This window comes from Pinus tabuliformis, chromosome 8, assembly GCF_031772625.1.
Source record: "Pinus tabuliformis cultivar Carrire ecotype Pingquan chromosome 8, CPIR1, whole genome shotgun sequence".
Taxonomy (NCBI): Eukaryota; Viridiplantae; Streptophyta; class Pinopsida; order Pinales; family Pinaceae; genus Pinus; species Pinus tabuliformis.
Window position 1 is genome coordinate 644,438,289 of NC_142294.1, and position 22,874 is coordinate 644,461,162.

A 22,874-nucleotide genomic window follows, 5' to 3' on the forward strand; every position below is an offset into this window, starting at 1 on the left:
ATGATCCCAGAACTATGAAGGAAGCAATGGATTCAGAGGATGGAAAACTTTGGAAAGAGGCCATGGTTGATGAAATGGCATCTTTGCACAAAAGTGAGGCTTGGGATCTAGTAGAGTTACCGGCTGGAAGGAAACCCATTAGTAGCAAATGGGTGTTCAAAAGGAAGACAAATGCAGAAGAAAACATGGAGAAATACAAAGCTCGGTTGGTAGCAAAAGGTTATTCCCAGGTGTCAGGAATTGATTTTGGTGATATTTTTCTCCTATTGCCAAGGTAACTTCTATTATAGTACTTTCATCTGTTGCTGCTGCTTTTGATTTTTAGGTAGAACAGATGGATGTGAAGATAGCATTTCTTCATGGGTATCTAGAAGAGGAGATCTACATGAAGCAACCTGAAGGCTTTGCGGTGAAGGGTAAGAAAGAACTGGTATGCAAGTGAAAGAAGTCTCTGTATGGGTTAAAACAGTTACCAAGGATGTGGTATCAGAAATTTGTTACATATAAACGGGGACTTGGCTTCATTAGAAGTAAAGTAGACCACTGTGTCTATTTTAAATTAATTGGTGACCGTGTTATTTATCTGGTCTTGTATGTGGATGATATGTTGTTGGTTGGAAATGACAAAGAAATTATCCAAGATTTGAAAACCCAATTGTCCTCCAAATTCGACATGAAAGATCTTGGTGCTACAAACTATATTTTGGGCATGGAAATTAAAAGAGATAGGACAAAGAGGAAGCTCTGGTTAAACCAGAGGAAGTATGTCGAGACAATATTGTAGAGGTTTAATATGCAGGATAGCAAACTGGTGAAGCTTCCTATTCATGTAGGTGTGAGGTTATCTGCTGAACAATGTCCCAAGACATAAGAAGAGGAAGAGAACATGTCCCGTGTTCCATATGCAAGTGCAGTCGGTAGCCTGATGTATGCAATGGTCTGTACTAAACCAGACATTGCAAATGCAGTGGGGGTGTTGAGTAGGTTTATGTCAAAACCAGGGAAAGAGCACTAGACAATAGTGAAGCAGGTTTTCAGGTATTTGCATGGCAGTAGTGATTATGGTTTGTGCTACCAAGGAAGACCAGGATTGGACAAAGTATTGGATATTCATGGCTTTTTTGGTGCTGACTGGGCTAGAGATTTGGATCAGAGAAGATCTACAAGTGGGTATGTGTTTAACCTATTTGGAGGTGCAGTCAGTTGGATGAGTAAAAAACAATCTGTAGTGGCACTATCAACTACAGAGACAGAATACATGGTAGCACTCATGCAAGCAAGGAAGCAGTTTGGTTGTAGAGATTGTGTTCAAGTATGTGGTTAGTACAAGGAGCTATAAGGATAGACTATGACAGCCAAAGTGCAATTTTATTGCTAAAGAACCCTGCATATCATTCAAAGACAAAGAACATTAATGTTCAATATCACTTTGTGAGGGATATGATAGAAGACAAAAAGGTGTTGCTGGTAAAGGTGGACACTTTGACGAATAATGCAGATGCATTGACAAAATCTGTGAGCTCTGGGAAGTTCTCTTGGTGTAGAGAGAAAATGGGCATTTCAAGGCTGGAAAAATGACTAATCTCTCTCGTGGCCCCCTGTGGAAAGGAAACAACAAATGGGAGAATGTTGGGTTGTGTTATATTCTTTCCACGACTAGCCCACGTAGTTAACTAGGGGGTGGAGCGCCCCTTCGTTGCGCCGATTATGTACTGGGGGGGGCGGTCACAGGGGGTTTGAGGTAAAATTTTAGTTTTGGACCCTATGTTAGGTTGGGCGGACCCACCTATGGTTTTGTGCATGATTTTCGCACATGTTTTTTGGATGCGATGGTTTTCGGTCCATGGCATTGGATGCTTCGGCATGTATAAATATGTATTATAACATTGAAAGGATAATAATGAAAAATCAAGCTGGTAGTCCCAGTTTTGGGATCCAGGGGAAAATCTATGTGTATATGTGTTTTATGTGTTATGCTCTCGCATTGTTTATTTTCTGTGTTTAAGAATTCATATGCGTGTAATTTCTGCACGAGGTTAAAATCTACAGAAAACAACTTTATATTTAAGACAAAAATAGTTGGAGACAATAATATTTTAAGACAAAACATTATATTTAAGACAATGGCCACTTTAGATGAAACCTATTTAATACAATTAACAATTAAGACATGAACATATCAATTTAAGACAATATTATCTAACAACTGCAAAATTGACTCTCACAGTGTGCCCTAAGTCCGCCATCTTGTAGGCAACTATTGTCTTGCACCTATACCAATGTTGTTATTTTACTTACCATTCACGTTATCTTATATCAAGACAACGATTTGGTGGGCTCTTTGTTTTGGGGGATATTCAACTAAGAAGAACGCGACAACTTTTACTAACAAGAATTCTCAGACATCAATTCCTCTTCTGTCTCTTTCATATCTGGTGATATGATTAGAGACAACTTGTCTATCATTGCATTCGGCACTACTACATTGAGGGGGATTTTAAGACAATTTTTTAAGAGAAAATAAATATTTTGTCTTTAAATTTTCAATACGAGGCACTAGAAAAAAGGGTAAAGGTAAAGGATTAGGGGTCCTTCTACTAGCATTAACCAAGTGGTTGGTTTACCATGGTTGTGAAGTGATATTCAACAAAGAAAAAGCATTCATGAGACACATAGCCATGGGACAGGTGAAGCAGATTGAGGTTTGTGTGAAGAACCTGTATAAGCTAGATGTGGAAGATTGTGCTGCATTAAGCACTAAGGCAGAGAAAGCGCAAGTCACGATGTCAATGAACTTTGGCACAAAATACTTGGTCATCTGCATCATGATACCTCAAATATTATATGACAAATAACCACTGGCCTCCCTAAAGCAAAACTTAAGCAGTAGGATGTATGCAAAGGATGTACGTTGCAGAAGTACATAAAATCCACATTCGATGATCAGGACAACAAAGCACATGCAATCCTAGAAAGGATCCATTATGATGTTTATGGACCTTTCTCGATAACCTACACTATCAGACACAAATATTTTGTCATTTTTATTGATGACTTCTCACGGAAGTGTTGGATCCTCTTCATGTGGACGAAGAATGAGACATTCTCAAACTTTGTAGAATTCCAGACACTGGTTGAAAAAGAATCTAGCAAGAAGGTGAAGTTTCTATTGTAGCGGCTACAATACCCTTCAAAATTTTGGTCTGCACTTAAATTTCGGAGCCTACTATGGATATTGTGATTGATCGCTCCTTAGTCACTTATTGGTAAGTTGATGATCTCAAGCTCCCCTTTTCGATCTTAAGAGTTGTTCATGCTTTTATATTTACATAGAATGTGTCATCTTTGGGCATGAGGGTTATTGCTTGTTATGTAAAGGGAGGTTTGTTTTGCTTCAAGGGGAAGTATTCATGGGAATGATTTGTTCTCACCACATAGACATGTTTCACACTCATTTCTCACACTCTTACACAAGTGTCGCCTTTATCCTCCCAAAGTCTATCATCGAAGCCAGACTTGCCATAAGATGCCACAAAGGTTGTTTCATTAAGTGAAGTATGTGTTATATGTTCTAGATGGTCCATGTTGTTTCATTAAGTTTTCAAGTGTGTGATCATAGTCAAGTTTTATCACTGTTCACATCAATTCCACTGATCCCACACTTAGCCAAATTTTGAGTATCCTTCCCAACCTAACCTCATCCAACTTTCCTAAACTGCGCACTTCACATATGTAACCCTCAATATTTTCCCTTGCCTGTTGGAACTATGCAATGCGCAGAAATCCCAACCTCCCTTAGCATTCAAAATTGCACAGTGGTTTCCTCCAATGTCCTTCCCTCAACCGAAACCCACTGTCTCCAGAAACTGTGCAGTTTTGTCCCTTGACTACCTAGTCTACATTGCATCTTGAAATTGCATAGATGTGTCCTCCTAGGGCCTCATCCCATAGAAGTGTCTTTCATCCTAAAACTATGTAAATGTGTGTTCGCAGGGCCTCATCTCGCAACAGTCACTGCTCGCTGAAACTACACAGTTATGTCTCTTAGGGGCCATGAAGAAAAATGACATGATAGATGACTCTCAAGGAGATAAGGAGAAAAATAAGTAGACCAAGGAACCCAAGGTATGATAGAATATCAAGACCGCATGAAGACTCCATCTGATGCATAACTCTTTAGAGGCTAGGTATGGAAAATAAAGCACATCTTTTGAAATACACCTCTTACTGTAGCTTAAACGTTTGCTTATCATTGTCGTATCATTGTGTCTTTAATTACATGCATGGTTACAAGAACTGAAATTCATTCCATGTTTTTCCTCTACGTTTCTTTCTCCCTTTCACTTTTTTATTACACAAATTAGAAGATGATGAGTATTACCACTTGTTTATTTAAGCTATGGAGGTTGTGACCAACATGATCTTATGACTGACCAGGCACAATGCAAGGCATCCTAAGTGGGATGAAAGATGTTTGATGATATGTATATAGTCAGTACACCCCTTTTCATTAATCCTTGCTTTGTATCTTTCATGTACCCTCACTACTTGTCCGATTTGGCTACCTACTACCAGTGGTCTCTTAGCTCTTTCCTGACAAAGCAGGGGAAGGAATTTCCTTCAACCTAATTTCAACAAGGATCTTAATAGAAAGAATAGAGCTAAGAGAAGGAGATGTGGAATCTCACTATAAAACTCTTGAAAATACTCTGCATGTTCAAAACTATCCAAATGATTAAGCTGCCACTCAACAACATTGTCAATATTGGAAGACTAAAGAAATATCACATCTCTAGATACTATAAACTTATTATTCACTTCATCATAGAGATGGTATGCTTTTGAGGTATGAGTACCCAAAGAAGATACATTTGTGACTCCTTGCTCTGATTTTTTTTATCTGTTCCTTAGGTATGAAGGCATAACAGGAGGAACAAAAAACCCTAAGATGCCTCACGAAGGAATGTGGTCATACCACATTTCATAGGGAGTCTTATTTCTAATAGCAAGATATGGACACTTATTCTTTATATACACAACAGGTAAAACCACAACATCCCAAAACCTTATGAACTTCTATGCCAAGTTCATAGTGAAAGTAATACATTCCAGTGATCTATGTGTTGAAAAATGCAGCAAGAAATTCTCAATTTGATTTTTCCTTGATTAAATTGAAAAATTTTGAATTTCCACATCAATAGACAACTTGGATGATGTTAAATTGTGTGACATGGCTTGTGTCACCTAGTTTACTCAGTAAGTTCGAGTTGGAGGAGTTAGAGTTCAGTTCTGCATATGCGATTGCTAATTTCTAGCAATAAATGTCAATTATCTCAGGTTGTTGTCAGTTAAACTAGTTCTAACTTTTGGAGGAACTAGTGGAAGGCCATTTAAGCAGTGGGACTTTAGATTAAACTCAATGATCATCTAGTTAACTTATCAATCGACCCAAAATAGTTGGGGCATGCAGAGAAGTCAAGTTCCCTAAGATTGGTGGAGATTCCAAGGAAGTTTTAATTTCTTGTAGCTCACATAGTTTCAAGAACTTACTATAACCATAGTGGAGAAGGTAGCTTGAGTAGGAACTTCTTGTGAAATTGGAGAGGGAATGATTGTTGGTAGCATTAATAGCCTACCAACAATTTTTTTTTCACCACACTTCAATGTTTTGGGTAGGGTTTTTGAGGGTGGATAATTTTTTCTTATGCTTTTTGGTCATGCACATCCTCACTAAGTATCTTGGGAGGTCTGTAATAGTTCCTTGCATGCACGTCCTCACTAAATATGTTTTGGTATGTTTGTACTAGTTCCTTGCAAATTTATGTTTGTCAAGGCTTAACTACTTATGATATTAGGTGCTCACAATAGTCTAATAGTTTATGTCACTCTCCAAATCACCATTCCTGAAAGGATCCAACAATATGACTTGAGAGGAAGATGAGAAGGGCACACTCTTATTGGAACTAGCCTAGAACTAGTGGAATTGGTTGGTCCCAATGGTTTTAGAGTTGTACTAGTCTAGTTTGGTGGTTCAGATTGGCTAAGGTTGGTCTTGTATTGAACTGACCTTAAAACACCAAAGTGACTAGTTCTCTACTAAACTAACCAATTCTGAAGAATGTAGTGCAACACAGCTAATGACCACCAAATATAATTTTTTAATAAAAATTACTTAAAAGGAAAAAAAATATCTTAACCCTAGGGCCCTACAAAACGTAACCCTAGTAATTAATGGTAATATTTAATTTTTAAGGTTAAATTAAAAGTTGGCAATCTCCTTATCTTTCCTTTTTGAAAATGAAAGATAAGGAAGATGTCAAGTTTTACTTAAAAATTTACTATTAACATTAATTGTTTCAGGTTGTTTGAGAGTGGTTCCAACTTCATTCAATTTTGAGAAAGTCAAATTTCAGATCCCATTCAAAACTTAGTGGTGAGTGTTTGAATTGTTCTTTGTAATGAGTCCTAGACTTTGACTTCCAATTTTTTATGTGAATTTATTGCATAATCATATTCCTCGTGGGACTTTGCAGCAGAAGTTGATCTTTAATCCATTGGAAGCACTTGACCTAGCTTAGGGAACCATCAAATACCCCTCCCAAGTCATTCCTCAACATTGAAATTTTATTTGGAAGCGGGCAATCATTTTATCCATTAGATCATGTTTTCCACTGTGACAGTCCAACGACACCCCTGCCAGCATATGCTTGAAAATCCATCTCATCTTTACTGCTACCTAATAAACACTGTTAAATATTGTGTTTCCAATCTAAAAGAGGAAGAACCAGAAAGGGCCTTCTTGGCCCTCTTCTCAAACCACAATATGTTTAGCTTCTCTCTTGTGCTTACACTCTAGTCTTCTCGTAGCTTTAGAATGGTGAATCTTAAACACAGTCTCATGATGTGCATTCAGGGAGGCATAATTCACCCTTGCTTTGCATCAAATTACCCCCCTAGCATTCCCTTTACCTTTACATGCAAGCATATATTTTCCTTGTGGAGGAATGTTAAGCTTCCCATCCCAATTTCACCTCCCTCTCCTACCCTCATGAACCTGAGAAGCTGAATTTAACCAATCTCACTATATCTGAGATAAACAACACATCCAATTGGGTAGATTGAGTTGAGACCCTTTTACAAACTAAATCCATCCCTCCACAAGGATATGTCCCTGTCCAACAACATCATGTTGTCTTCAATATCTATCATTCTGATGATCACCGTAAATTTCCAAGTCCTTCACTTACATCTTTGGTAACATCATCATTTAGATCACTTATACTTTGTTGTATTGTTGCTTGTGTTATGATTTCTGTTAATGAAAATATCTCCCTAATAGGCCCGAGTAACCAAATTCAAGTTCTTATTGTACTCTTTTGTTAACATACTTAATTTTCATTTTGACCTATTTAGTTTCAAATTCTAGTGTGGTTGGTTTACTGGTTGACTACTAGCATTCAACAAGTGGTTATTGATGATCATAGTTAGTTTAGAGTGAATGTTGGACTTTGCCTTGAAAACCGAGCCCCAAGAATACACAATTATCATGGAACATTTTAGAGCTCATACTCTTCTATGAAGGAATACACTATTTTCATTCATCAAGAAAAGTTATATCAGAAAGAACCAAGTGGTTATGCTTTTCAACATTTTCACCTACATTTCGTATCTATCATTTTCTTATTGAATGGGAAAGTTAGGTTTTTGGGATTTTCAAATTAAAGTTCTTGCTGGTGGTGAAATGGAAGAATAATATATAATGTAGGTTTATGTGAATGGAAAATGTTAATACAAAGGAATAATTATATGATGATAGGTGGACCATAGGGGTTGGGTTCCTTACCATTGATGTATTCTATATAAGGAGGGATAAGAATGAGAAGATGGCATCATTTTTGCTTGTGTAATTGAGGACAAGGCTAAGAAGAGACAACATAGTAATGGATTGATGGCTCATGCATGACTTTTTTTTGAAATATCTGGAGCAATAAGGTCTATGGCTAGGTGAAGAGTAGAACTCCAAATATTTTTTGCAATAATCAATCTTGAGTGAGTAGAATGTCATATCTACATAGACCTTTGTCAGAGTATTTTATTCTAGGTGATGATAAAGTACATAATTTCCTTATTAGAAGTAATTAAACTTTTATCATGGTATAATTTAATTATAAATATTTAAAATAGTAAATGTTTTCAATCAATTTTATAAAGGGTTATGAGCTTCTTAATTTTTTTGCTCAAATTTTAAATATTGAGATAGAAATTTGCAAGGAAAATATAATGACCTCAATTCCTTGTGAATGCTATAAGTATCTACTATGTGTATTTTTTTCCAAATCAAATAGAAATATGATCAACTTTGTTGTTGCTAACGAAAAAACACACAAACATATTCTATTATATAATAATTTTTGTTATTGTTAACAAAATTATTATCAATCATGGTTTATTTAGAAAATAATGTATATTAAACTATATAATGAATTATTAAATTGATAACTATTTAATATGGGTTGACTTTCAGTGATGTTTCTATGGATCATCTTATGATGTTGTGGACTATTTAGAAGTCATGTCACTAGTAAGTTAAGTTTTCATGTCTCCTTCTCATGTTTATACAAAATAAAGTAGATAATGGATGGGAATATTTAATTCATGATACTAAAAATGGGATCACAAATTATCTTAAGTTTACACACAATCAACGTATCCATGTGAAAAGTGCTAGAATAGAGGGATTGGATCAACCAAGCCTTTTCAATATATGAAAATGTTAGGCTTCAAGAGTTCATGTGTTGTAGTGATGGCCGCATTAAAGAGGGACAATCACATTAACTCAAACTACTAGAATGGGATATTGATGGGTGGAGGTTAAGTTGTACCTATTACGGGAGCCTCATATTTAGTATCTCGTTCATCTATATGCTATCCTTAGGTGATGTAAATTTTTCAAAAAACTATTTTGAGCATTAACTTTTGTTGATTAAATAGTTATCTTATTTCATTAATAGAATTATATTTGTTGATAAAACAAGTAGAAAAAATCCTATTGGTGTGTTAGGATTCAAAGTAATTTTTCCTTCCCTTAATATTATTTTTAACTTGAGGAGGTGGAGGATTTTGAGGATGGCATATTATGTTATTCTAAGCAATGAGAGCAAGCCTCAATGAAATTTAGGGCCTCAATCGAGAAACCTGGTGAAAGAGATAGTTTTTCGGTAAAATCTGTTGATATTGCTATCAGGATCTCAGATGGCACCTCCTACCAAACCTAATCACACCTAACCTAGTCAAGGTAAAACAAATTAAACTTTGAAGTTCCACTTTAATTCTTCCTGCTAAGTTTTTACCACAATATTAAGGGACCTTGGTAAAATAAGTCCGCTAATGATTAGTCGTGACATTCTGGTGGAATAATACTTGTACATACCATAGAGTGCATAACTCCATATCAATAACTAACCTTTCGTATCTATGTGGATGATATTTTTGTTATGGATCACACAGTATCTTGGTGAAAAGATGTTTGGATCCATATGACCATGGTGATAATATTTAACATGTGTGATTAGTCGAGACCCAACATGCACACTTGTACGTAGGATATAATATTATGTAATCCTTTCTTGGTTGACTTCATTGTCAACATTGAAGGAAACATTTTATACTTGATAATTTGATTTTTGGATGCATTTCTTGGATGAATTCATTATTAGTGTGGAGTGTAGTACTTGTACATGGGACCTTGGTTTATGGATGTTCCCTTTATGGACACACTTCTTGGACTACTTCACTCTTAGGGTTGGGGGCAATGCCCATACACAAGAAGTTGACTTATGGAGATACATCATAGATATAGAATTTGAGAGGAATGTTTTTCAAAGAGGATGAAATTGTGGGATCCCCCCTAGTGATGTAATGGGGTCCATAATGGTTAATAATATTATAAGTATGGTGGTCATTTAATGTAATGTATACAAAGTTTGTTATGTTAGTTATTATTAAATAATTCATACTAGATATTTTTCATGTGATAAATGTAATATGGCATATTCATTAGCATATGCACCAATAGTGGTTAAAATTTAGGTTTTATAAATGAATAACATTTGAGTCCTCCTTACTGTATTTGTTAAGTATAATGATTGTATTTGAGCATTAGTTCATTGGGAGGTTTCCCTTCAAGAGGAAAAGGAACAAGAGTTTATCTTTCCATAAAATGATTACGATACCTTGTTAACTTACCTTGATAGTTTTGGATTCAATGAAGTAAAATGAATTTTTATCATATTCTTAGAGACATTACCCTGCGGTGAATTCATGCACTTGAAACTTATGGAGACCTTTTCTAATCCTTACACCTGTCTTTATCTTAGGATTTGGATCTGATCAATGGTCTAGGACCGGATGCCCATTTGATGGTGAAGGTTTTGTTGAGCTTGGTCATGTTAACTACCTGCCTGATCCATGTTGGCCGAGGTTCACTCGCACTATTTTCTGTAGGATTTCTAGACAACTTCTACCTCGCAGGTTCCAAATGTTTGGCAAGGTAACCTCTGCACCCTTCCCTGCGAAATTTTACTGCCAGTTTCCATAATGGTGATGTAAGGTTTACTAATGAACCTAATAATGTTTTTGTTCTAAGTTTCCAGCTTTCATTTCTTTTTACATGGGGTTCTGATACTGATATGCAACCAGACAAAGTTCCTTGGTTCCAGTTTCTATGGGCAATTTCTCCAACAGAAAGAGGTCCAAATTAGGTATTCACTGTTAACCCTCACTAGGTTACCCAAGACTCCGTTATGGCTCAGTATTATGTACAAAATTGATGGAATGGTTATGATATGTTACCTACAGTTCAACAACCCTCCTTTTTTAAATGCTTTTAGGTCTGTGTAGGTGTTCCACCTCTCATTTCACTTATGGCTGAAAAATTTCCAACAGTCATGCTCAAGATTATATTACTCTGTGTTTTCCAGGTATTTCATAGACTTATGGTGACATGAAGAGTCAGGGTTTTCTTGTCCTGTTTCCTTAAAAGTGTAAATGGTCGTAATGGCCACTTGAGCCTGAGAGGCTATTCCAGTTTTTGGTCTCCATTGATGCATCTATTAGACTTGGTTATTAATTTTGGGTCTGTAATGTAATTTCCTTAAGTTTCACTCCTTCTCAGCTAGTTAAGGTTTTAGAAGGAAAATTAACTCGGGTCAAAACATTTTTTTTAATATAGTTGTGTCGGACTCTAGCGTTATGGCTTCAACACAATTAGAGTGACTCTATATGGTTAATAGTACTACAATCCTAATTGTTTAATGGTTACAGTAGTTTCTATATTGTGAATGGTGCTACCACGTCAATCATTAGAGGGGTTGAAACTAAGAATTCGATTGATTGTCTTTTGCTAAGATTATGAATGTGGTTCTTATTACTATTTGTTACTTCATGCAATTGTCTTATTCTTTACAGTATTGTAGACATGTTCCTCTTGAATTTTTGGGTTTGATAGAATGTGAATTATATTTCAAACAGGTTATGCTATTATGTATTTTCTTCTCCATTATAATACATGTTGCCTACATTATTTATTTTTCTGAGGTTTATACGTAACCACACCCTCCATCTAGCATTCAAGACTTTCAAGCTGTCTTCTGGCTAGGCCACTTCCAAGCTAGGCTAGAAAACTAACCAAGTTTCCCTACTGGTCTTCCTCATTAAGTGTTCCCTCAATTCTACCGTCCTTTTTGTTTTGCTATTTATTTCTCAATGAAGATAGCTTAATTCTTGCTAGAGTCATTATCAATATCCTTTATTTGGTTTTTCATCATACAAAATGTGAGTTTAATTTATTTCATAGAGCATTAATAACAGTCATAAAAGGAGACTCAGTTTCTGCAAATTTATATAATAAATATCTACACTTACAGTTTCCTTTCACTTATCCTCATATAACACTAATTCGATTTGTATCTGGTTATCAGCTATACATCTGACCCATAGAATACTTATCTGAAGCCTTGTGAGTCAGCACACACATTTGATCCACCTTCTATAAAGTAATGTCGTTTCCTCCCTACCACGAGATTAGCCACAGACCAAATCCCCCTCCATGCTCTTCTCATAAGAATTATGTTCTAGGACAACCTAATGTCCTTGTCAACTCCCTCTCATCTTCCTTGTCATGTTTTCTAGGACTTGCATATCCAACAAGAAATTTGGGAGATGAATGCCATCAAGGTAGAAAATCAAAGGGTTTTCAAGTCATTTATTTAGGGTTGCCATTAACATAGTCCCACAATATGATCCACCCAATACCTAAATTGGGGTCTAGTGCTATTTCAATTAATTATTAGATGATCATGGTGGGCCATAATTCCAAGTTAAATGTTATGACTCTTCATAGGATATTATTGGAGATACTTGAGGAGACACCTCTTTGGCTAAAGGGTTAAGGAAGGATTTTGACTTCAATATCGAACCATCAACCATATCCTCAACATTTGTCCCATCAACCATATCCTCAACATATCGAACCAACAATCAAGAAGACAATTGAGGTGAAGCATGGGCATCCTCTCTCACCCACAATTCTCAGGATATATATCAATCTATGAATGCCTCTACAGTCCACCAACTGTGCATCAATAAAATTTTGGGTTGCCCCACTATCCACCAAGATGGATACACATTGTCCCTGCAATGTGCCTCTGATTGCCAAAATTGCAAAATTGGGATTTTCCATGTCAAAATTTTAATTCAAGACTGACCATGCATTGGAAGGCCATTAACATAATATTAAGACATTAAAAATGAATAATTGACACAATACCAAATACAATACATACATTGAGTTTTATCTCACAAGGTATCTAGATGCTAATTGAGCAAGTTCACATGAAGAGACAAAGGCAATGTCATGATACATTATTCAATTTGTAATCAAGAGCATTATCTTGGATAAGGGAGAAGTAACATTTATTTTCTTTCTCATATACAAAGGAAAAATTACGAAACAATGTCAAATGCCTTTCTTGAAGCAATGTTGTTATAAAAGGGCAAGGATTTTGGGTAGAGGGTTATACGTTTTGGATATATTAAAATAAGTATTTGGTAAAACTAGGGGATATCTACTAAGATAGGCATGAAGCAATATTGATTATTTAGTAATAGAAAGAAAAGGGTATTCTAAATCGTGAACACACTGATGGCTTTTTATGTCACCACTTGGAAGGATGTTATGAGTTCAATGAACCACATGAGGGAGAAGATTATACGCTAGCAGTACTTTTTTGCAGTGTTTCAACTCATATGTGAATGGAGAGGACTTTGCAAAGGTTTTTTTCCAAGGGTCAAGGGTTTCTAGGATTTGATAGTTTATCAAAATGGTGGCATGAGGAGGAGTTATCCAATGCAATGTGATCAGAGGAGGTGGATTCAGTTGTAGGTTTGGACGTGGTAAAGATGCTAAAGGTTGTGAGGTTTGTTCTGGCAGTTGGAAAGGGCACTGATTATTGTTCTTTGTCGAGGAAGAGCATATTAGACTGCTCTTCTTTGGCGAGATATATACACAACAAGGGGGAATTAGAAAATTCATTTGCACCTTTCGACACCATCGTTGATGACATTTTATCGTGAATGGGTTGTCGTGTTGGTTAGATGGTGTTGGGGCATAATATGATGGAGACAATCAGGAAATCTACTTTCACTACGGAAAAGGGGCAAACAAGAAGTTAATTTTTTTGCAAGGAAATTCTAAATACATTATCACATTAGTTTAGTGGTTGTCATTTATTAATATGATCATGGTGGGTCATACCTTCTAAGCTAAATGCTATGACTCTTCATAGGATATTATTAGAGATACTTTAGGAGAGACCTCTTTGGCTCAAGGGTTAAGGAAGGATTTTGACTTCAATATCGAACCATCAACTATATCCTCAACATTTGTGCCATCATGGATGAGGGGAGACATTTCTATTCAAAAGTATTCTTCTACTTTGTAGGTTTTTCAAAGTTGTTTGATGTTATCTTGAGGGAGGCATTGTTCCATGGATGAAATTGGCATTTCAAAGATTTTGTTTACTATTATTATATGTCTATTAGTTTCTCTAGGACTTTTTTCTTCTTCCTTGTTCCCATTTAAAGTGGGAAAGTATGCGCTTTAAAATGCCCCAATATGGTTTTACATTTACCCAAATCCACTTCCCTGTTTTGTTTGTTGAGGCAATTTTGACTTGGCCCAAATGATTTGTTTCCACAAAATCTAAGATTTCCTTGCCATTTTTAACATTTACTATTGATTTGTTTTCCATTTCGGGATGAGGCCACTTACTAAATATCCTCAATGAAAATAACGCACAAGCCTTGATGAAGCCCTAAAAGAATAGTCCCTCATTCATCCGTAAAAATCGTCGAATTTCGCTTCAAACAAAACAAAATACCACTCAATACTAAACTACCCACATAAATGGCATTGAGATTTAATAAAATTTACTCCAAGTCTAAGTTTTTGATTCCTTCTTGAGTCAAAAAAACCATTGTTGATATCAAGTTGGTAAAATAAAGTAGGATTCGTTATCCAAAATCATAGCGTAGTGCCTTGAATCCCTAATGTGACTGATACTTTGATTAATTGAGCTGGTCTATCAATCCTTTGTCTCATGGCTAGCTGGGACAACTTGATTTATTGATTTAGTTGATCCAATCTCAAGGTTAACTGTGGCAGCCGAATTTGAATCCATGATCCATTTGTCATTTGTAGAAAAACCACGAGTTCACTGAAACCATCAAGAGAATATGGACAATTCTTCATGTTCTTCCCCTCCAACATAATTATACTATCCAACATTATAAAACATATAAATTTATATAAAATATGTATCAACTTGTACGAGGCAAATCTACTTTAAAGGATCACAACCTATGATCTCGACCATGAATTCTAACCCATCAAGATAATTAAACATGTGACCTTTTAATAGAAAAGGTGTTTTAACAATGGGAAATCAACTAACTAGGCTGACCCTTAAGACTATGTATTTTTACCATTCACTTTGAAATTAGAGAAAAATAGTTTTAAATTTATAAAATTACTAGCATTATAAATGAAATATTTATATCAAACTCATTTTTACATTAAAATAAAACTTTTATTAACTTAAAATTAAAAAATTCATATTACCAAACTCCACCAACTAGAAAAGACACGCAAACAAAAAAGTATCAGAAATAATAAGTACTCAAGGTGTAAAGAAAAGAAATAAATGTAAAAGACACTCATACTGATGAGAACACATTTAACATAATATCAATGAATTTTATGGTTAAAGACTTACATTAACATAAGATTTAGCGTAGGTTCTAGATAGAGCCACATTCCACCGAGGGAGTCTTATGCCTCCCATCCTACCTTATCTTTTTAGTTTCAAGAACAAATGTCTTTCTACTGGATAATTCCGCACACTCCAATAGCGAGCACACTTCGGAGGGATCAAATCCCATTACCTCAGTTCAAGGTAAGAATTCTTTGAATCACAATTATCATCCACTTCCTTGTCGGAGCTTGGTTCTATTTCTGGAAGTTGTTCAAAGAAGAAATTTTAAAGAATTTATGCTTGTATTGAGGAAGTTTATTTCTTTTCATGATTGACATCATTTTGTCCAACTAGTTGTGGATGCAATTTTACAAGCTTTAGGTTTTCTAGTGAGGGTTTAGGGTTTCGGTGGTAAGTTTGGAGAATAAGTTTTATATCCTATATAGCGTTATAAATGCCTTTGATTTGGCTTCAGTCGAAGTTTTGACAACTTCATTAAGGTTTGCAGGCTTGTTTTCTTTGTGAGCTTTTGTTGGATGCAAACATTTTATTCTCGATTTGTTTAATATCAGGTTTATTTAGCTATGCTTATCTAGTTTCATTTGGCTTTTACATTGACATCAAGGAAATGGAAGCTTAGTGGTAGTGAAGGGAAATATGAAACCGGGAAGAACGAGAAAATATGGTTTATTTTATTTTTGTTGGAACCTCTTTTTGTTGTTGATATTATTTGTTTATCAATAGGGATGATGTCGGTGCTTGTGATAGCACTAGTTGAGATAGGGCAATGGATTGTTGTTTAGGGATGATGACGTTCCCATGCCAGGCTACCCCGAGGATTCACTTCTCCTGAAGGTGCGAATTGGTTGCTAGGGCCAAGATTAAGGTGCAAATTTTGGTTGATTTGGATGAAAGATTACCCCTGGTGCGGCAATTCAGCCAAATGGAATTCATTTGTTGTCAAGTAATTGAACTTTTGTTCATGGTCAATTGTTTAACTGACCTGCTGGTATTTTTTACCCCATCCAGTCCCTAACATTTTTGGGCTAGTTGTAATGCTTTTTGACCTAAATACAGACTTAAAAAAAAGTAGTATACAATAGGAACCGCTAGGGCGATTCTGGTTGTATACAGTAGTCACCACTAGTGTGATTACCATAATATGTAGGCACCACTAAACCTTATGCAATCTCAAATGTTCTTGAAATCTAGAACTGTTGATTTCATGCCTTAAAGAACTGGATTGATGCCACTAAATTTGGATTTGATTTTTAATTATTGTTTCCTTTCTTTCAAAACCTATTATAGTTGTTATTAATATCTTATTTTTTGACTACTCTGCCATTAACCTCTGAAATAATCAAATTTACTTCTTGAATATCTACAATAGCCCCAAATTGGTTGATCCTTGCCTTAGAGTACTCTGCCACCTCATTCAATTTGAACTCATCACATGCCATGTGTATAGAGTAGATAGAGAAAAAAAATGCTTCATTGTCATATCCTATTAATGCAACAAAAGGAGACAAAAAATCACTCATTTCTTGGCAGTCTCCTATGTTCGAATCATATAAAACATAAGTCTGAAGGATGGTGACTAATTTTTCATAATGATTCCTATGAGATGTTTATAAGTGTTCATCATTAATAGTAACCACAAACTTTTCTGGAATGAGATTATATTCCTCCATAGATTCATTATCTAAGAAGGCCTCACTTTCTCTATTCCTGTCATTATTATGTTCCAATTCTTTTGAGGAAATTCTTTGTAGTTCATTATGTAAACCATTATGATAACAATATGTGAAACATCATCAATTTTTTCCAATAAGCCCTCACATTGGATACAGGCTGCCTGAAATATCCAACTTATAGTTTGAAAGCATGACTAGTAGTGACAGGCATAACAAAAATTTGTTATCAGCACAGTCAAGTGAAATTCTAAATAGTAGAAGAGAACTTAATTTCTTTAGGTTCCGTCCTCCAAAACCATAACACAAGAATGAACTTTACAATCTTGTCGACTTTAACTTTCTTACTTGTTAAACAATTGCAATGTTTTTCCCATTTAATGGTAATGGTTTTTAAAAGAAAATGATCATGTTGTCTCACAATGTCTACCCGAAAAATGGAGAGTGTCCTTAATAAAGTATGGATTATCTTCAGCCATAAACGATGACCAAGGTGTTTGAAAAAGATTACTATAACCAACAACCTTTTCATTTTTTTCCGCTATACATTTTTCCGTTGTGTACCATCCTATCCAAATGAATTGAAAAATACAAATTGAACCACCTAATACAAATTCCCTTGAAAATAAATCCTTTGGCTTTGAGATGGTATTTGTTTGAGGTTTCTTTGTTTGCAGTTAAGATCCTCCAGGATCAGTAAAGAATCTAATTTACATGTCCATGAATGCAACAGTTTATTCCTATAGCATAAGCAATGCTCTAGTGTCATAGTATTATTGTCGATAAAAATTTTTGATTGCTATCAACAATGACTTTTGATGACATAGAAACTAGGACCTTATGGGTGAAATCTATCAACAATTATGACTAACATAGATGCTCTTTGCTAATGATTTTTGCCAGTTGGATATTTCCATAACCATCAATTCACGCTTAGGTGTTTTTATAAAAATAGAAAAAAATAAATCTGGGGATTTTTTGAAAAAATAGGCTTCGGAGAGCCATTCGAATCTTCCAAACCATTACACCTGTTGAAAAACTAAAAGAGGTTTTTGTAAATCAGCATGTTCACAAAAAACACATGTTTTTTATGTTCAAAATTCATCACCACCTTCTCGTAGATTTCTCACAAAGTTATTGTCTTTTATGGAAAAAAAAGTCTTAAAAACAATTTTGTCAATTTGGGCAGATTTTCCTTAAACATTTGCCATGAAGCTCGGTGAATTCCAAGGGTTACAGAAGCAGGTTTGGTCATATAGGAACACAACCTAGGTTCCTAAGTTTCTATATGAATGCCCAAAATATCCAAACTAAAGGCACTACCAAATCAGAACGCAACGGTCACTCCAAAAAAATTGTCAAATTAGCGAGGGCTCAAGAAGAAACTTGTATGTGCTAACAGATCCTTCAGTGTCTAGTGCTCACATATAAAGTATTTTTTATGCATAGCAGTGGTGAATTAAATCTAGATGGCCAACTGGATAGGTAATATGAATTAAATTTAGATGGAATTCATGTTTTTGAGATAGCTAATATGCAGATATTGTAATTATCTATTCAGAATAAGGGAAGATGGCATATGATATAGGTAGTATGACAATAGTTGTCACTCTGCCTCATTGGGTAACATTGGAAAGGAGAGGAAGTTGGGTGTAGTATCTGACAAAAATGCTAGGCAATTGTCTTCTCTTGTTACTTTTTCACCCATCTCCTCTAATCATTCAAGCAGAAGGCAGACCGCGAGATTATGTAGCAGAGAGAAGGTAGTCAATCCAATATCTATGGCAAAGGAGTTGTAATTCAACTAAGATGGGCCAGTGACAAAAAAAATGTAGGTCAGAGAAAAATAATTCCATCTAAATTAATATTCTTTTCACATAAAACTTTACTGTGGTATATCTTTCCTTGTCCATATACCTTTGATGTTAATGTGTGGTTTGCATGTAGGTTTGGTATGACATATATTCTAGCATTTTTTTGTGCACCTACTGAAACTATTTTCAAATTGTCTTGTAGGCAGGTGTCAACAAGCTTGTTGATATTGTCGGAGTCACCATTGGACCGAAGGGCATAAATGTTGTTTTGGAGAGAAAGTATGGTTCTCTGAAGATTGTCAATGATGGTGTGAGAGTAGCTAAGGATGTAAATTGTAGATGTGGGTTGTAAATTTTTTATGTTCTATATTAGTTTTCCTTGCCTAAATGTCTTACTATCTTAGACCTCGAAGGAAACATTCTCATAGGTCATAGACAACATATTTATCTTTTGAGGATGCACGTAGTCTATGGAGTAGCCATAATAGAGTAATGAATGACACTTTAAATAGTTGAAAAAAAATACTTGTGTGCCAGATGTTGATGAGTCAAGTTAAATTTTTATTTCCTGTCTAGTTAATCCAGTCTAGTTAATGCATTTAAATGTTGCACCTTGCTTCTGATAGGTTGAATTAGAGGACCCAGTTGAAAATATTGGGGCCAAGTTGGTAAGACAGGCTGCAGCAAAGGCAAATGATTTAGCAGGTGATAGAACTACCACATCTGTTGTACTTGTGCAAGGTTTAATAGCTGAAGGTATAAAGGTAATTTATTTGTCCCTATTATTGGCTTAAGTATTTATTCATTTTTATTGGCCCTTTTGGTGGTTGTTGTTTAGTTATTTATTTTGTAATTTTTCAAGGCTTCACGAGGATCAAGATAGTATTTGAGTGGAAAAATAACATTGTTGAAGATGAAATTGTGATCGTGTTATCAATTTGTATGACCTAGTTAGGAAAAACCCAACAGATAAATCTAGCTTGTATTTTTAAAGATTTGTGGATAAGAATCTGAATCATAAGCCTGTTCAGTTTGTTGCAGCTGGAGAAAATCCTATTCAAATTACAAGGGGCATTGACAAGATAGTAAAGGCTCTTGTTTTTAACTCAAGAATTTCTCAAAGGAGGTAAATGCACACATTTGAGCCAGTTTTAATCTATGGTTGAGGTGCACTTTCATTAGGGGAATAGTTGATTTAAAATTGTCAGCTAGAGTTTCTTGAAGACTACAAGGTAGAATTTTTAGGAGTTACTTGTCAAACATTTGGGAAAAATTGTTATCTGTAAGGGAGTACACATGTTGAAACTTAACACCCTATAATTGGCATTATTCTCTAGGTTGAACATAGTGAATTAACTGATTTTGCTGCAGTAAGTGCTAGTAATAACTATGAAATAGGAAACATGATAGCATAGGTGAGTAAAGTTGGAAGGAAAGGTGTTGTGACACTTGAAGAGGGAAAAAGTGCATAAAACAATCTATATGTTTTAGAGGGAATGCAATTTGATAATGGATATATTTCTCCATACTTTGTGACAGACAGTGAGAAGATGTCTGTAGAGTATGAAAATTGCAAGGTAATTGATGTGAATGAAATATTCTTGCTTTTTTTTGTTGTGCTACTACTTGTTATTGCTCCTTGTAATGAAAAGAGAATGGATAGAAATCATGTGTAACATTTTTAGAATAAAATATCATCTTAGTTGTAGAATTATTTCCCAATTACCTCCATCTATCATATATTCATGGCACATCCTTCTGGTTCAATATAGGTTGGTGCTATTTTTGTATGGAATTTTAAATTCTGTGCCTTATGAACCTTCTATTATTTTTGGAATCTGTATAATATTGGATTTAGAATACTGATCTAGTAATTAGAAAGAAATATGACCACTACTAAGCATGTGAAGAGGGTTGCTAAATTTCTATTTATTTTCGCTTGCATTTTGAAATTCAGCGATCAGTAAATGAACTTGCATCTTTACATTTTCTTATAATTTGCAGCTATTATTGGTTGAAAAAAAGATCACAACTTCAAGAGACTTGATTATAATATTAGAAGAGGCCATTCGTGGGGGGTATCCAATCTTGATCATTGCCAAGGACATTGAACAAGAAGCCTTGGATACTCTTGTCGTGAACAAACTTTGTGGTGCATTGAATGTTGGTGCTTTGAAAGCTCCTGGATTTAGAGAGTGGAAAAGCCAATATTTGGATGACATTGCTATATTCACTAGAGTTATTTTTCAAGTTTAGCTACATTAAGGACTTACATGCACTAAGAGATTAAGTACAAAGTTCGGTGTGTATATAAGCAGTGTTATATCATTTTTCGTGGAAACAATCTTTATTTGGTAATGGGTTTGCTCTACAAGTTCAACTTTTCATGTTAATAGGATAAATTCTCACTAAGTGAGATGTATTGAGAATAAAATCTCTCCACCGTGTCTATAGTCACAGGTTTCTAATATCTTATGTAGATATTGTTTTGTTTATTCTTTCTCTGTGTAGGCACTGTTATCAGGGATGAAGTTGGATTTTCCCTTGGATAAAGTTGGAAGTAAGGTTCTAGGTACTGTTGCCAAGGTGGTACTTACCAAGGATTCAACAACAATAGCTGGTGATGGGAGCACTCAGGAAGGTGTTAATAAAAGAGTGTCTCAAATTAGAAGCTTGATAGAGGTGTGTTATTTCTCTATAACTTAAATAGGTTTCTTTATGCAAATCGAGGCTTGAAATTATTGTCTTGTTTTCTCTGTATAGCCACCATATATAGTAAAGTGGCCATCACCTTGTGGGGAGGGATCTCCTCATTAATATCATTCATGATGATGGTATTAATCTCAAATTTTATTTGTGAGTTGTCAAGACATGAGTGTAGAAAGAAACAATTTTGATGCACAGTTTATAATTTGAATATATGTGCCTCTGAAGGAACATGAAACAATAATTACAGACATTAAATTTAAATAACTTAAGGTTTCTTTAATATCAAAATATGTTTGGCTTGATATTTAACTTCCCTATCAACCTATTTTATCAAAGGTTTTCACCAATGATATCATTCTCATTTTCTTTGCAAGTTGCAGAACAAGACTACGAAAAAGAAAATTTGAATGAAAGAATTACCAAGATTTCTGGTGGAGTTGTTGTTATCCAGGTAAAGTTTGGCATGCTGAATTCATGGTAGCTATTTGTAACAATTCCCTGTTATTAGCATTATAGAAATCTAAATCTAGTTGATGGATGTTGGTGACTGCATTTCAATGTATATTTGTCTAAAGTAAGAATCGAGGGTATATGATAGTGTAAATGGAAGGAAGGATGCTATATTTATCTAGATTCATTTATCTGGGCATCTCTAGATGGAAATGAAACCTTTATTTATCTAGAGATGCCTATGACAAGATGCAATAGCCCTAATTGGACAACACTGAAACTAGCTCAATTCAGTGTTTAACTGCCATGACCAATTCCTTCATTTTCCCATAGCAACTATGCTGCAATAGTGGTGCCTTTGTAATGTTGAAATGTCCTGCAATCTTTGCCTATGACAAGATGCAATAGCCCTAATTGGAAAACATTGAAACTAGCTCAATTGAGTGTTTAATTTCCATGACCAATTCCTTTATTTTCCCATAGTAGTTATGCTGCAATAGTCTCACATGGAGCGAGGGTTAATTTTCACGTGGACATCTCTCATTCAACAATGAAGGAAATGTGCTAAGCTCTTTTCTAATATATGTTGCTAAGATATAATAAACTTATGGTGTATGAGTTATCATCATTTTTGGTCCTTAGTTGTAGTAAATATGATGTCTTCATGTTCATGGCTGAAATAAATAATTCTCCATTAAATTTCTATTAGAATCATTCAGAAACTCTTTATTGATTGATGCTCTATGAAATGCATCATCTTTGAGTTACTCATCATCCACTTTCTTGCTGAGATAGAGATCAACTGCCACGGTTCTGGAGCTATTGCATTTCATCAAGGAGTTGCTAATTTGGTTTCTATACGACTGTTGATAATTTCTCTCTCCTTATCTGGAGTGTTA

General features: G+C 35.1%; 1 pseudogene; it reads left to right on the forward strand.

The window, feature by feature from the left end:
• The window catches only part of LOC149237179 (chaperonin 60 subunit beta 2, chloroplastic-like), a 58,730-nt pseudogene extending 36,724 nt beyond the window's left edge, over positions 1 to 22,006 (forward strand).
• The last annotated feature ends 868 nt before the right edge of the window (positions 22,007 to 22,874 follow it).